This window comes from Pinus tabuliformis, chromosome X, assembly GCF_031772625.1.
Source record: "Pinus tabuliformis cultivar Carrire ecotype Pingquan chromosome X, CPIR1, whole genome shotgun sequence".
In the NCBI taxonomy this organism is placed as follows: Eukaryota; Viridiplantae; Streptophyta; class Pinopsida; order Pinales; family Pinaceae; genus Pinus; species Pinus tabuliformis.
The window spans coordinates 548,842,217-548,857,632 of NC_142308.1; positions in this window are offsets into that span (position 1 = coordinate 548,842,217).

Here is a 15,416-nt window from a genome sequence, read left to right on the forward strand (position 1 = left end):
TTGCAGCAACAAGTGAAGGTGCTAAATTTGAAATGAATGCATAATTGATGTCTTAGCCAAAGGTTATATGTTAGGCAGAGTTTGTATTCTAAGGTGTTAGATTGTTGAGGGAGGTTGTGTAGATGTTAGGTTTGTATTATAAACAATGACTAGAAAACTTCATTCACCTCTTTTTTATGCATGTCATGACGTGCGTGTCGTTTGGTATTGTGTTGTGATCCATGACTCGTATAATGTGCTAACCAGGGGTTGCTTTAGCATGATAAATGTGTGGCTGACACATACAATGCTTGCTATTTTGTTTTGACTATTTTACTTGGCCTCTGGAAGGAACTTGCAAAAGAAGAATGGAGATCAAGATGGGAAGACCAACTCTACAATTTAAAGCAAAGAACTAATGTTAGAGATGCAGGTCAAGCATCATCTTGGGGTGCCAGGATGCACCAGCAGAACTATTCGACTTCCAATTGATCAATTTGCTAGCTTTTCTAGATGTACTTATCATACAGCGGACAAAGTGAAGAGAGGCTCTGTAACCAAGAGAAGTTGCATCAGTGTCAGACCTTTTCTGCTGTGGCCTGCCCTATTTATACCTACCTTGTTGCACTGTATGCTTGTAGATATGCAAGTTAATAACTGAGAATACTTTGAAATTGGTTTCAAAGTACGAGTTTAGTGAATGTCATGTTCTAAAGCTTATTGTGTCCATTCTATTTAGAGATATCTGAGGCTAAGGATGTGTTGACACTTTAGCCTTTACCTGAAGGCTTATCATCCAAAGATCATATTGTATCTACACTTTCTTTGTATCATAAATATGTGGTTTCACTAAGATCAATAATTTTCATAGTGGAACAATGCCAACGGCTTTGGACCTTTATAACCTGAATTTTAGTAATTACCTTTGCTGATTTGATATGTCAGGTCTTAGGCCATCCAAACCAACTTACAATTTTAGTTATAACTTTACAATTTTCCTTGGAATGTAAATGAATGGAATGTCAATTAAAGCAGGAGGCTTACGGGACTGTACTAAAGTTTTCTTGGTTGCTTCCTTAAAGACTATATGTTATATAAGAATCACAAATTGACAGAATGAGTTCAACCAGACTAGGAGGCTTGCAATACTGCATTGAACTTTTATGCTTGCGTCATTTTAGACAATATATGTCATATAAGCATCACAAATTGATAGAATGAACTACTGGTAATGGAGTTGAATTAGACATGCGGGTTACATTTGTTGCTTTACTTACAACATGATGTGAAATGCCAAACAATACCTAACAAATGTGTATTCTCCATGATGAAGTAGCTAATTTATAGATAAAAACTAACACTTTAAAACTATTTTATAGTTTTTTGGAAGCATATTGAAATTGACATTGAAACAGTGAGAAAACATCATCAAGAATGCAACAATTTAGGGCCCATGAACTTGAAAGCTTGTAGGTGATTCTGTCAGATTGAGAAAGCTTGTATTGGAAACTCGATTTAAAATGTTACCAAATTCCATTCCTGGAACTCGAAGCTCGCAAGTTCTCTATTCTTCATGATGGAATAGCTATATAATAGATAGAAATTAAAACTTATAAAATTGTTTTGTATTTTTTTTTGGAAGCATCATGAAATTGACATTGAAATAGTGAGAAAACATTACCAAGAATGCAAAAATTTAGGGGCCATGAACTTGAAAGCTTGTGGGTGATTCCCATCAGTTTGTATTGGAAACTCCATTTAAAAATGTTACCAAATTCCATTCCTGGGTCTTGAAGCTCCCAAGTTCTGTGCTGTAGTTTTTAAGGACATTTAATATCCTCATGGCTTATATCGAAAGAGGTCACAATTTTGTCTGGATGGCAAATTCCGAAATTTGACTGTGGGAGTGTTTAAATTGTTTTTGGATGGCAGAAATGGATTTAGCATCCATCATGAATGCCTGGGTGCCCAAAATACTGAAGCTTGACCCCTGTAATTGACATTTTCAAAAAAATTAGCTGGATTTTTTCAAAATCATGCTGTAATTTCTATCATTTTCTGTGCAAAATTAAGGCACTCAAAATTCTAAAACTTGACAACTATAATCCACTTTTTCAAAAAATTTTGCTAAATTTTTTCATAATCATGCTGGAATTTTTATTATTATGGTGATGGCTCCAACAATTTTTCATGCATTTTCAAATATGGAACGACGACCATGATGTTGTTCACAATGTTGTATCGTTTCTTTCACCTCTTCCATTACAATATGATAGTATTTTCTAATAACACCATAAATAGGTGGCATATGGAAAAATTACATCTCGGGATTTGATAAAAAAAAAAAAACAACAACTTTAAAACAAATACATTTTCAGAATACACATAACTAACTATTGCAATTGTAACTTATTATCATTCACTCTTGCTTTCAACAATGTCCATTCACATGTCCCTATCCTTCCCCACTCTATGCTATTCTTCCCACTCTATACATGTCCCTATTCTTCCCCACTCTGCTATTCTTCACCACTCTATGCCTTACTGCATTTCCTTTGCAACATAGAGTACGAATGCTAATTCCTTTTATTTAAAAAAAAAATTATTAATAAATATAACGTATAACATATACCTGATTTTTTTATTTTTTTTATCGGTTCGTATCCAAAACCTGAAATAAAATTAACCCGTCATCCCTGCCTTGAAGAAGAAAACGCGTTACGACGTAATAAATGGAAGAAATGTATTGGTGCTACCTGAAACCCCTTTCAAGAGGTCATTCCTTTTAATATTATGATTGGTCATAACTTTGAACTGCTTTATTACGTCTTCGACCGACTTGGGATTGCCAACTGTTTAATCTCTGGCTCCCATATGATGTTTGGGACCTTGACCGTTGGCCTGTATCATCCAAACAGCATTCACCAATCGGAGTCGTCGATATATTCACCTTGGAAATCAGCAAAAACCCAAAAAAGAATGGAAGTTATCAGGGTGCAAGCTGTTGCGGATGAATAGGTCTAAGTCATTAAGGATTAATTATGAGTTTAAATTAAGGCGTAACTTAACATTAACTAAAAATTGAAAACTTATAAATAGGGAGGGGTGTCTGTGTGTTTCACAGGCCGGCGACAGGATGATAGTGGAGAAGAGGAGGGCGTTCTGTGTTTTCTGCGCAGGAGAGACGACACCGTCTTTTATATATCTCACCCTTTCTCTTCACTCCATTTGAGTAAGTTTGAGATGAGTGAGTGGTGGAAGATGTATGAGGGCAGTGTCTTCTCTCTGCGCATGAAACCTCTTGGTCGTGGTTTTATTTATTTTTTTAATATTTATTATTTTTTTAATCTATTTTTTTCAATCTATACTCAATGTTATTTACAATTATATTTAGATACACATGCCAACATACTTTAATTATATCGATCTTTCAATTATATCAGTCTGGCTAACATTCAACATCTTTCGCCACCCATACTCAGAGCTGTCAATTATATCAATCTTTCCATTATATCTGTCTTTCAACATTCAACATCTTTCCCCACACATACTCACTACTGCTTACAGCTGTCAGCCCCTTTCTTACTTGTTTGGCTTCTCATAAGATAGATTTTCTGTGAAGCTGTAATAATATATATTTGTTTGTTAGTTTTTCTCAGTTTGATGATCTAATAATAAATATTTGTTTGTTGGTTTTTCTCTGTTGGATGATCTTTCTCTGTGGTTGTTTTGAAAGTTCCCATATTGTTTTGGTAGTAAAAGAGGAATAGCGTGCAGAAAGAAACGGGTGCCAATTTACAGCGAAATGGCGGAAATGGACTGAAGAGGAAGAGAAAGAGGCCAAGAAAGTATTACCAATCAGTTGTGAAGAGTGCAGTTCTATCTTCCTCGAAGCTTTTCGCAGAATGCCTAGTGGGATATAGTGTAGAGGGTTGAGCATGACATTCGAGTTACTCCATCGTTTGTAACGTAAAATTTGTCATGATTTTGTTAGGCTGAGAAGCCTTTTTAGAATTTCAAAATTATTTTGAAGGCCAAATGTTCCAAATTTATCTGGTTGGTTAAATGGAAATTTAATGACAGTTTTTTGTTTTTCATGTTTATGCTCGTTTTTTGTGTTATGTAGACTGGCCAGCTTCAATTTTTAACAGATATTTTTGAAATCAGTTATTTTTAAAGAAAACACTATAGATAATTAGATAATTAGTTTAAATTCTGTGAGCTTAAGTCGATTGCTCATTCTTCGAATATTCTAAAATCTAATGAACATAATCCATCTCATTCCTTAATATTCGAGAAATCCTCAGTCGAGTTTAAATTAGGCATTTTTATGTTTATTGTTAATTCCTCAAATATTTGAGAATATGAAAGAGTACTCATATCCTTCAAATTCCTCAATATTTAAAGAATCCACAATTCACATAAGCTCAACTCAACGTTATAAATCTATAACACCAAAATGTTTATAAAATAGCGCCCATATTGGTCCCATTCCAAAATATTCTGAAAATCAACCATGGACATCAGCTCAAAGGTCTAGATCTATAACACCAAAACGTTTATACAATATATGCCAACAGTATCTATGTAAAATTTCACTCCAATCTTTTTATCAAAAAAAAAATCTCATTTCCAACAAATCCACCGATTAATAATAACATGAAATAAATACGACTCATTAAAATTTATTAGAATTTATAACGGGTAATTTAAATATGTAAATGTCAAATCTATGGTTTAGAAAATTTCTATGGTTAGAAAATTCCATTGATAAGCGAGACAATAAAATAGATTCTGAAAACGAAGACGATGACCTTGACATGCGTAAGATTAAAATTAAGATTAACGAAAAAATTGGACAGAGACCAAAGTTAAGATGAACAGTTCGGTCAACCATGGCACATTTTGGCATAATTTATTTATCATATTCGTTGTATCCCTTATCATTTGTTTACATGGTTTTATCCATATGTTTTTTTCTGGTAGCAAGAGAAGCTTATACTTAATTAAGTGCATAGGTTTAATCGTGTAGTGTAATTAATATATAAAATGGTGTTTTTTTTTAATTTTATTTTAAAATTAAGTAGATATTTTTAAGAATGATAATTTTAAATTATTTAATATGTAAAGTATGGGTGAGTTTTTTTTAAGTGGTTGAATATATTTATATTAAAGAATAAAAAATCATAATCTTATTCTAAATTGTATGGTCAGGTTCCTTAAAATAGTTATTTTGTATTAATTAGATTCATCTTATCTCTAATATTTTATATAAAGTGTTATAATATATTATATTTAAAAAATATTTTAATATTTAACATTTAAATAAAATATTGGGTTGGATTTAACGATTAAGAACATGTATTTCATTGTAAAATATTACAAATAAAAATTTAAACAGGATAGACTATATACATTTCTATAGACTGTAGCAATTAAGTGTTTGAGTAAAGGCCTCTCATCTAGTAGTTTGGTATTTAACTTGGACAATGACTTTAAAATTATATGACTAATATTATTATATTAGTTTTATATATATGTTTCCATTCCACCAAGTTTCAAATCTCTTGGGGGAATACCTTTTCCCTTTTGCCCACACTCTTAGTGTTATAGTGGTAGGTTTGATCTTGGGTTTGGCCTAGATTACTTAAACAAGTTGTCGGCTCACCATGGTAATATGTGTGTGTGTTGTGTGTGCATCTCCTCATGAGAAGACAATCTGGTTGGTACAATGGGATGTTATCCCCTCCACTTAGTTTTAAATCACACTTGGTGACATCATTGGCCCATTCTGATAAGGCTTAAGGAGTTTGATCTTGGGTCTAGCCCAAATGAGTCCAAGTAGTTATCGATTCACAAAGATATATATTAGTTTTATATCTAAAAAGTGATTAAAAGTAAAAAATTCTGATTTTATAAATAGGTGTTTCTTACCTCTTATTATAAAATATCTATAATTTCTTCAATATTTATCCTTAATTGGTATTGACATTTATAATTTAAAAATATTAATAAAACATTATTTCCTTCTCAACAATAAATAAAATATTTTAATGTCCACTTTATGTAAAATATTTCAATATCACATAAAATTAAAAGTGAAAAAAATCTTATGAATAATGTATTTTAATGGTGTATTTCTTAGTGTGAAGGAGTTGTATCAACTTTTCCATATTTCATCTTTCTCAATAGACAACAATTGGTGCAAGTTAATGTTAGACTCTCATAACTCACTAGAGGCAATGTAGACATGGAAAAATAACAATTTGTTAAGTTGAAGTACTCTCACAATGGTAATTTAAAAAATATTAATAAAACATTATTTCTTTCTCAACAATAAATAAAATATTTTAATGCCCACTTTATGTAGAATATTTCAATATCACATAAAATTAAAAGTGAAAAAGTTGTTATGGATAAATTATTTTAATGGTATATTTCTTAGTGTGAAGGAGATGTATAAGTTTTTCCATATTTCATCTTTCTCAGTAGACAACGATTGGTGCAAGTTCATGTTAGACTCTCATAACTTATTAGAGGCCATTAAACATCGAAAAATAACAATTTGTTAAGTTGAAGTATTCTCAGAATGAATTTGAATATGGTGTAAAACTAGGCTAGATCCATTTCATTCCAAATGTATCATGCTGCTAGAGGTATCAAATCCATTGAGTTATTCTTTTTGGAGTGTGGAATATTTCTAATTAATTAATAATTTATTATAATTAATAAATTCAATAACTTATAATTATTTATGACAATATTATTTGATCTACATGTTTGATAATTAACTATAATATACTAATTAATATTTAACTATTTCATTGAGAGGTGTTCTCAAAGCCAGTATGGGGCAGATGTTGTAATGTTTAACATTTTCACTCTCTAAAAAAACTAAAACTTAAAATATAATAAAATAATAAAGTTCTATTTGTTGTAAAACAGATTTGCACCTCAAGGAAAGATTTAAGATCTTGAGATAAGATGGATCTAGCATGTTTATAACTTAATCAATATTTAATAACAAGTATTTTTATTAATTAGCCAATGGGGTATAGAGTAAACACTGAGAGGGTGTTTTTTTCAGTACTCAATGGTGTAAAGGTCACTAGTTTGAAATTTCATGGGCAAAAATCCAGCCATGTTAACGATTGGGTGTAATACTCAAACAATTTTGATGGCTTCAATGCCCATGGAATTCGGCTACACAAACCACATGTTATGAGTGCCAATAATTTCATGATTCACATTGGCTAGAAAACAAAAAAAAATAATGTTATTAATAACGTTTTTTTTGTTTGTCAAGTGGTCTCACTTCATCAAAGATTACATCATGCTTGACCTGTGGCTTGAGAAACCATGACCCAAGGGCATCTAAGCCATCAAAATACCCACATGGGCCACACCAGCCCTTAACATGACTAGATTTTTACCATAGAGTTTTGAACGAGTGACCTTCACATCACAAAGTGACTTCATAGTATGCCCCATCATTGTCTAATCTACACCATGTGGGAAATGTTATTAATAATGTTAATAACTATGATTTAATTAATGTATGAATTATTTTCTTAATTAGGGTTATTAGTAATAATAACATTAATGCCCACGGACGTAAAATAGACTGTGATGGGTGTACCATTAAGGCACTCCCTAATGTGAAAGCTGCAGGTGTCTATTCTAGGCCATGTGGGAAATGTTATTAATAATGCTAATAACTATTGTTTAATTAATTTATTAATTATTTTCTTAATTAATGTTATTAGTAATAATGACATTAATGCCCACGGGACATAAAATAGATTCTGATGGGTGTACCATTAAGGCACTCCGTGATGTGAAAGTTCTTGGTTCAAAACACAGTGGTAAAAACTCTAGCCATAAAATAGATTCTGATGGGTGTACCATTAAGGCACTCCGTGATGTGAAAGTTGTTGGTTCAAAACACAGTGGTAAAAACTCTAGCCATGTTAATGGCTAGTGTAGCGCTGGGTCATGGTTTCTCATTCCAAAGGTTAAGTGTGTGGTCATGTTAGGATTCACACCACTTAGAAAACAAAAAGTAAATCATAACATTAATAATTATTTTATATTAATTATTTTAAATTATAATGATAAGCCATATTCTATCTATTCTAGGTTTTGGAGGGTTTTACCACATATTTTCACTCTAATTTCTCAAAAATGTGAGAGGGATTTCTTGGAATCACATGTTTGAGTTCTAAACTATCCACAATCCAAGTGCATTCCTGAATCCATATGTTTAATAATTATTTAACATTAATTATTTTAAATTATAATGATAAGTCATAGTCTCTATGTTCTATGTTTGGGAGGGTTGTTCTACATTTTGGAGCGTTTTACCACATATTTTCCACTGTAATTTGCCAAAAATGTGATAGAGATTTCTTGGAATCACATGTTTGAGTTGTAAGTTATCCACAATCTAAGTGCATTTTTTAATCCATATGTTTAAGAATTATTTAACATTAATTATTTTAAATTATAATGATAAGCCATAGTCTATCTAGTTTTGGAGGGTTTTACTGCATATTTACACTCTAATTTTCAGAACATATGAGAAGGATTTTTTGTAATCACAAGTTTGAGTTGTAAAATTTCCACAATTCAAGCGCAGTGTTGACTCCATACATGCAATCAAAACCCCACTTTAGACCAAAAAATAAAAAATAAAAAATAAATTAAGAATTAACCAAAGAAAATTCGTCCTAAGAACACCAAAACCTAGCATGTTTAGACAACACATAGTGATAATGTGATTTGATCAATAATAACATGATTAGGGGATTCTTCTACAGGCATATAACACCTTTCGGGTGGAAAGGGTATTAGTGCTTTGGGGATGACTCCATTCTTTTTCGCGTGAAATGGTATTTCACTTGATTTCTCTGTGTTTCTTTAATTTTTAATTAAAGTTGTCCTCTTATGTTACTAAAGAAAGATAAAATTAAAAATAACCTTGTTCTTAGAAAGTTAAAATCATGTAAATTTCAATTGGTTAATTATAAAAAGAAATTAGTAAAAATTAAATAATGATTTTAAACTTTACTTTCATAATCTAAAATCACTAAACCTTCATTTCAAATGGTAAATAATTCATTTTGTTCGAGTTAACTTTGTTTTATTATTAACTAAATATTTTTTATTTTTTTTAAAAGGACACAGAATCACATGTTGTCATTGTTCAAATGTGCCTCTAAGCACAATAAAAATATGAATGGTAGGAAATTTAATTAATGTTCTGCATATAAAAAAATTATTTACAGAAATTTTGTATGATTATTTGAGTTTTGGGTTTACTTAATTATGTTATTTTTGATGCAAAATATAATGCACATGATTCCATTCCTCCTAATTATGAGTACAAAAATTTTAGATTGGTTGAGAATTTTTTTGTGCATCACTATTTCTTAAAACATTTGCACCTAGAGGCACTCTACAACCTACACTAAGGTAGTTGTGTAGGCATTAGATGCAATGTAAGAAATATTGTATATCAACATTTTAAATGTCAACTATATTATAACTTCTATTACTAATAATAATAACTTAAAAACACAACACAATCTTCCATGTTCTCTTTAGTCTTTCTTAGTGCAATAAACTAGTTCGAACCAAGTAATAAAAATAATAAAATTTAATTTGTTATATTCTAATTTTGATTTTTTAATAAAATTATGAACAATTTTCACATAAAAGAAAATCATAATACCATGGACCAATATCGTGGATTATCAATACCATGTATCATCTTTTCTTTTGATTATTATGTTATGGATCTAAGTTTTAGATAATTATGTTATGGATCTAAGCTTTTATTCTATTACAATACCATGGGTCAATACCATACCATGGGCCAATATCATGTCTTATCAATACCACCTGCCCAGAAAACATAACTTATTTCACAATCAAAATATTTTATTTTAATTTAAATTTATGACATTTTTTAATCAAATCGAAAATAAAAAAGGTTATAATTCCTTTTGAGATATATCTAAACCCTCCATTCCTCTATCAATACCATGAGATCTAAGTTTATTATTATTATGTTATGGATCTAAGATTTTAATTATTCTGTTACAATACCATGGGTCAATACCATACCATGGGCCAATATCATGACTTATCAATACCACATGCCCAAAAACCATAACTTATTTCACAATCAAAATATTTTATAAGTATTTTATTTTAATTTAATTTTATGACATTTTTTAATCAAATCTAAAAAAAATTATAATTCCTTTTGAGATATATCTAAACACTCTATTCCTCTATCCTTGCCGATAATAAAAATATTCCCATTGAGATTAAATTGAGGTTTTAATAAAATTAAAATTTAGAATACCTTTTATATTTACGTATGCGAAATTTATATAATATAAAAAATATTATAAAGAATCGAGATAGATGTAAATTAACCAAAGATCCAAGTGAATAGCGAAAGAAAAGTGACTAACAATGATAGATGAAATATAGTGCATGATTCTTTTAAGTTTTTTATTATTGTATTTTCTTTGACATGATTGATCTAAAATATAACAAATATAGGGAAACAAGGGGGAGAGAGAGAGAGAGAGAGAAAGAGAGATACGAAGGGGGAAGAGAGGGGGAGAGAGAAGGAAAGATGGAGGGAGATAGTGACAGTGTTGGAAGTTAGAGAGGGAGAATGTTATGGGGGGGAGACAAAGGGAGGTAGGAGAGAAAGGGAGAGAGAGGAAGGAAGAGAGAGAGGAATTGGGAGATAGAGATGGAGTTAGAGGGGGTGAGACAGGGAGGGATGAAGAAAGAAATAGAGACAGAAAGAGAGAGAAAGGTGGTCAATAAGAACTAATACTAATAAGAAGGATGGAAAAACTAATAGGTGTGACAATAAGAATAATATAAGAAAATAATTTGAGATTGATCACATTGAAATGAAGATTGTTTGTAATTGGTTACATTCTTATTATTCACATTTTATATCATTCAACATTGTTACCTTGTCACTTTATATTCAAAAATTTTATTTTATCTTTTTTCATCATTAAGTTACTAACAGTCTCTCACCTCAACAAGCTGAGGTAACTAAGAAAATTTAAAATTAAATTTATCGAATTAATATTAGAAATATTTAGCATATATTAAATGATAATTAGACTTTCAACAAATTTTGTATGACCATGCACAATTAGATCCGTCACAACTAGATTGAGGTAACTAAGAAAATTTAAAATTAAATTTATCGAATTAATATTAGAAATATTTAGCATATATAAAATGATAATTAGACGTTCAACAAATTTTGTATGACCACGCACAACTAGATCCATCACAACTAGATCCACCGTAACCCTAGATCTATCAAGCTTCATCATAACCTTAGATCTATCAAGCTTCCAGAGGGAATCAAATATCTTGACCTGTTTTTACACTAAAAAGATATGTTTTCACCTTGAGAGATTTGATCCCTCTGGGGTTAAGATGGATCTAGCTTGCTATAATATTAATTTTAAATTTTCTTTTTTAAATTATGAAGTCATGTAAACTTTTTGACTTGGTCAAATTACATAAAAATGAAAATTAATAAAATAAAGTTAGTAATTAAAAAAAAATTGAGGTAAAATAGTTCATTTACCTTTTGGATTTTAGGGATTTGACAAACCATGGTTTTTCCCATCCATTTTAACCCTGAATCTACACAACCAGCCTAGATCTTAACTCTGAATCTACCAAGCACCGATAGATCAAATCACTTGAGGTGCAAACCTCTTTTAGAGTGAAAAGAGTTTTGATCCCTCCGGATGCTTAGTAGATCTAGAGTTAAGATGGATCTAGAGTAGCATCTTTAAATTACAAGGCCTTTTATTAGTGTTAAGTAAAGGGGTCTTAGCATTATAAAATTTGGTTTATCTTAGGTTATAGATCTAAGTATATACTAGTGCACCTTATAATTATTTTAAAAGTGGTTAAGGCATGCACACAACACACACACACACACATATATAGAAGTATTTATTTTAATATTTTAATATATGTGAAGAAAAAAGTATATTAAAAATAATAAACAATATTAATATTTTAAAATAATAATATAACTTAGAATATACACAGTAACGCTTTGTGTTTCTTGTCTAGCCTATAGAAAAATAACATAATAAATAGAGATATGGAGAGGAATTCTAAAAAAGGGAATTTTTAGTGCATTTGCATTCTAGATCATCAAATTTGTCATTATGAATATATATCCTATGAAACCAACTTAGAAGACAGTTACAGTAGATTTTCTACTCCCACTCAGAAAATAAATAAAAAATAAAAAAACCAATATGCACTCTATAAATTTGTACATGAACATGGAATGTGCATGTGCTCAATGAACACACATGCACACTTGGAATGCACATGTTCTGATGGAATAATGGAAGAGGGGGCATGGTGAGAGAGACAAAAATAGAAAGAGAGAATGGGGGTGGGGAAGACTAAGAGAGAGAGGGGGGCCGAAAGTGAGAAAGTGAGAGTGAGAGTGAGAGTGAGAGAGAGAGAGAGAGAGAGAGAGAGAGAGAGAGAGAGAGAGAGTTGGGGGAGAAAGGAAAAGATAGAGGTAAATAGGTAAAGAGGGGGGAATAGTCGGGAACATAAAGAGGGGACAATTGGAAGCAAGAGATATGGAGAGTGGGGTAGGGAGAGGAATAGGTATAAAAAGGGGGAGAGAGTGAGTGAGCATGAGAGGGGGGGAGAGAGATAAGGAAGAGAGGGAGGGAAGGTGACAGAGAGTGAGAGAGAGTGAGGGAGGGGGCACGAATAAGGGAAGAAGAGGAAAAGTGAGAGAGGGGAAGGAGGTCGGGGGGAGAGATGCGAGATGGGGAGTGAGGGGGAGAGAGAGAGAAAGAGAGAGAGGAGGGAGGGATGAGCGAGAGGAATAGAGTGGAAGGGGGAGAAGAGGGGAGGTAGAGAGAGGTAGGGATGGTGAGAGAGAATGAAGGAGATAGTGGGAAAGAGGATAATGGAGGGGGATAGAGATACAAGATATGGAATGAGAGGGAGAGAGGTGTAGAGGAAGGAGAAAGATTGATAGAGAGAAGAGTGGGGAGGGGGAAGTGAGAGACATAGAGTGCAGGTGGGAAGAGAGGAGACGTGGAGAGAGGGATTAAGGGATTAAGGGCCAGAGGGAGAAGGATATATATATATATATATATATATATAGTGGGGGGGGGAGAGAGGAGAGGTGGAGAGAGGGATGAGAGGATAGAGGGGTAGAGGGGTAGAGGGAGGGGTAGAGAGGGAGAGGAAAATAGGGAAATACAGGGGATAGTAAGGAAGGGAGATAAAGGGAGAGTAGGGGATAAGGGAAAATTTGGGGAGAGATAGGAAGATGGAGGGGGGAAGACAGAGAGGGAGGGTGGAAGAGACCAGGGAAAAGGAAAGGAGCTAGGGACTTTGCAAGAGAGGAAGGAGGGAAGAGAGGGGATATATGAGGGGAGAGGTAGGTAAGGATAGAGAGGCATAGGGAGATATAGATAGAGGTGAATATTGAGATGGAGAGAGAGTGAGGGGGTAGAGAGAGAGAGAGGTAAAGAGAGAAATATGATATTGGGGAAAGGAGAGATGGAAAAAGGTGTGGAGTGGGGGGGAGAGAGAGAGAGTGAGAGAGAGTGAGAGAGAGAGAGAGGGGTGTAGAGTGAGAGGGAGAGGGAGAATTCACTATGAAAGTGCATAGTGAGGAGCATCATTAGCATTCATTTTATTCTATTTTTGTCTTTATTTTTTTAAATAGAGGGAGGAAAAGGGGGAGAGAGAGGAGTGGGGGAAGGGGGAGATAGATACAGAGAAGGAGATAGAGGATAGGGAAAGGATGGAAAGAGAGAGTGAGGGGGAGAGAGATAGAATGGAGGGGGAGATAGAAGAGAGAGGTGGAGAGTGAGAGGGGGAGATAGAAAGAGACAATGATAGGGGTGGAGTGAGATAAAGAGGAAGGAAGGAGAGAGGATAAGATGGAGAGAGAGGAGGAGTGGGGGGTAGAAAGAGAGTGAGAAAGATACATAGATTTGGGGATTTTTTTGAAAGAGGGACTGAGTGTTATGGCCACAACCCCCCCTTAGATTTTTGTAAAGGTTTATGGGGACCCTCCATTTTAAATGTTGGAAATATCCTTTCTTTCTTGGAATTTTGGTGGCTCGTGACTTTTCTGATCTTTATTGCTTGGATTTGAAACTTTCAATTGTTCAAGATTTGATCATGTTTGGGTTTTTTCCTCAATTATGGTTGTTGGAATTCTGATTTTACTTGCTTCATTGCAATTCTCTCGGCCACCTTTTATGTTCATGACAATATTTTCATGATGGTCGCGAGAAAAAGGTTGTGCACCTTTGGTTGCCACATCCCCTTATATTCCACGTGGAGTCACATTGGTTATTCATCCTCTATACTCAGCTTGTTGTGTATCTACATTTTAATCATTGGTAATGATTGTGTACTATTCTACATTATAATATAAATTTTAAATATATTAAAAATCGTTTTAAACCATTCAATCATATTATACATTTTAATAGCAGTTCCTATTCTATGAGATCCTTTGATACAAAGGTGTTTATCTAAGTTGTTATGATACCTACCCAAAGAAGACTACAAGGTAAGGTATTTCTTGATTCCTAGGAGGTTATAAGTGTGTTCTTAATATGCAGAGAGTAGAGCTTTCATTGGTTTCCTATCAAGGGATGGGGGAACACCCAATATAATAAATCCCATGGTGATGTTCAAGTTGGAAAGTCAAAGAAAAGATTATAATGGGAAGATTGAAATTTTATTTTTAATGAATTAATTATATTGTATTTTTAATTAATGGATAGATTGTAATTAATCAATTTTATTACAGTATATATTGTAAACCAAAAATATTATAATTTGAAAACCCAAACACTTTATTATTACATATATTATAGTTGTACACATTATTGTAAATATTTTTCCCCTGGAAAAATCATAATTTTATTCATAATGAGAAAATTTACATGTTGTAGATGCTAAAAGCATATGCATATTATCTGATCCTGATTTCTCAGAATCCAAAAATAAACCTATCTATTCTTTTCTACCTTTCTTATTTTCCACTTTTCACCAACCACTAGTGTTGGGAGTGGATATTACAATGGATATTTGATTCTCTTTTGAATTTGTTGGATATTCTTTATCAGAATCAGATCCCTCTGATCCATGAATTCGTTTGCTGCCACTTACTTCATTTCCTGATGTGTACGGATCATGTTGTTGCAGAGGGTTGTTGGGCCTCGGGATGCATGTAGAGTTGTGTTCTATCTCGACCTTTTGTGAGCTATTCTGAAAGTTATGTACATTGTCATCTACAATATTGTTTGTTGTCTCTTATTCTTCTATAGATTCTTCTAGAGGCTCAGTGCATTTCCAACCTTTTG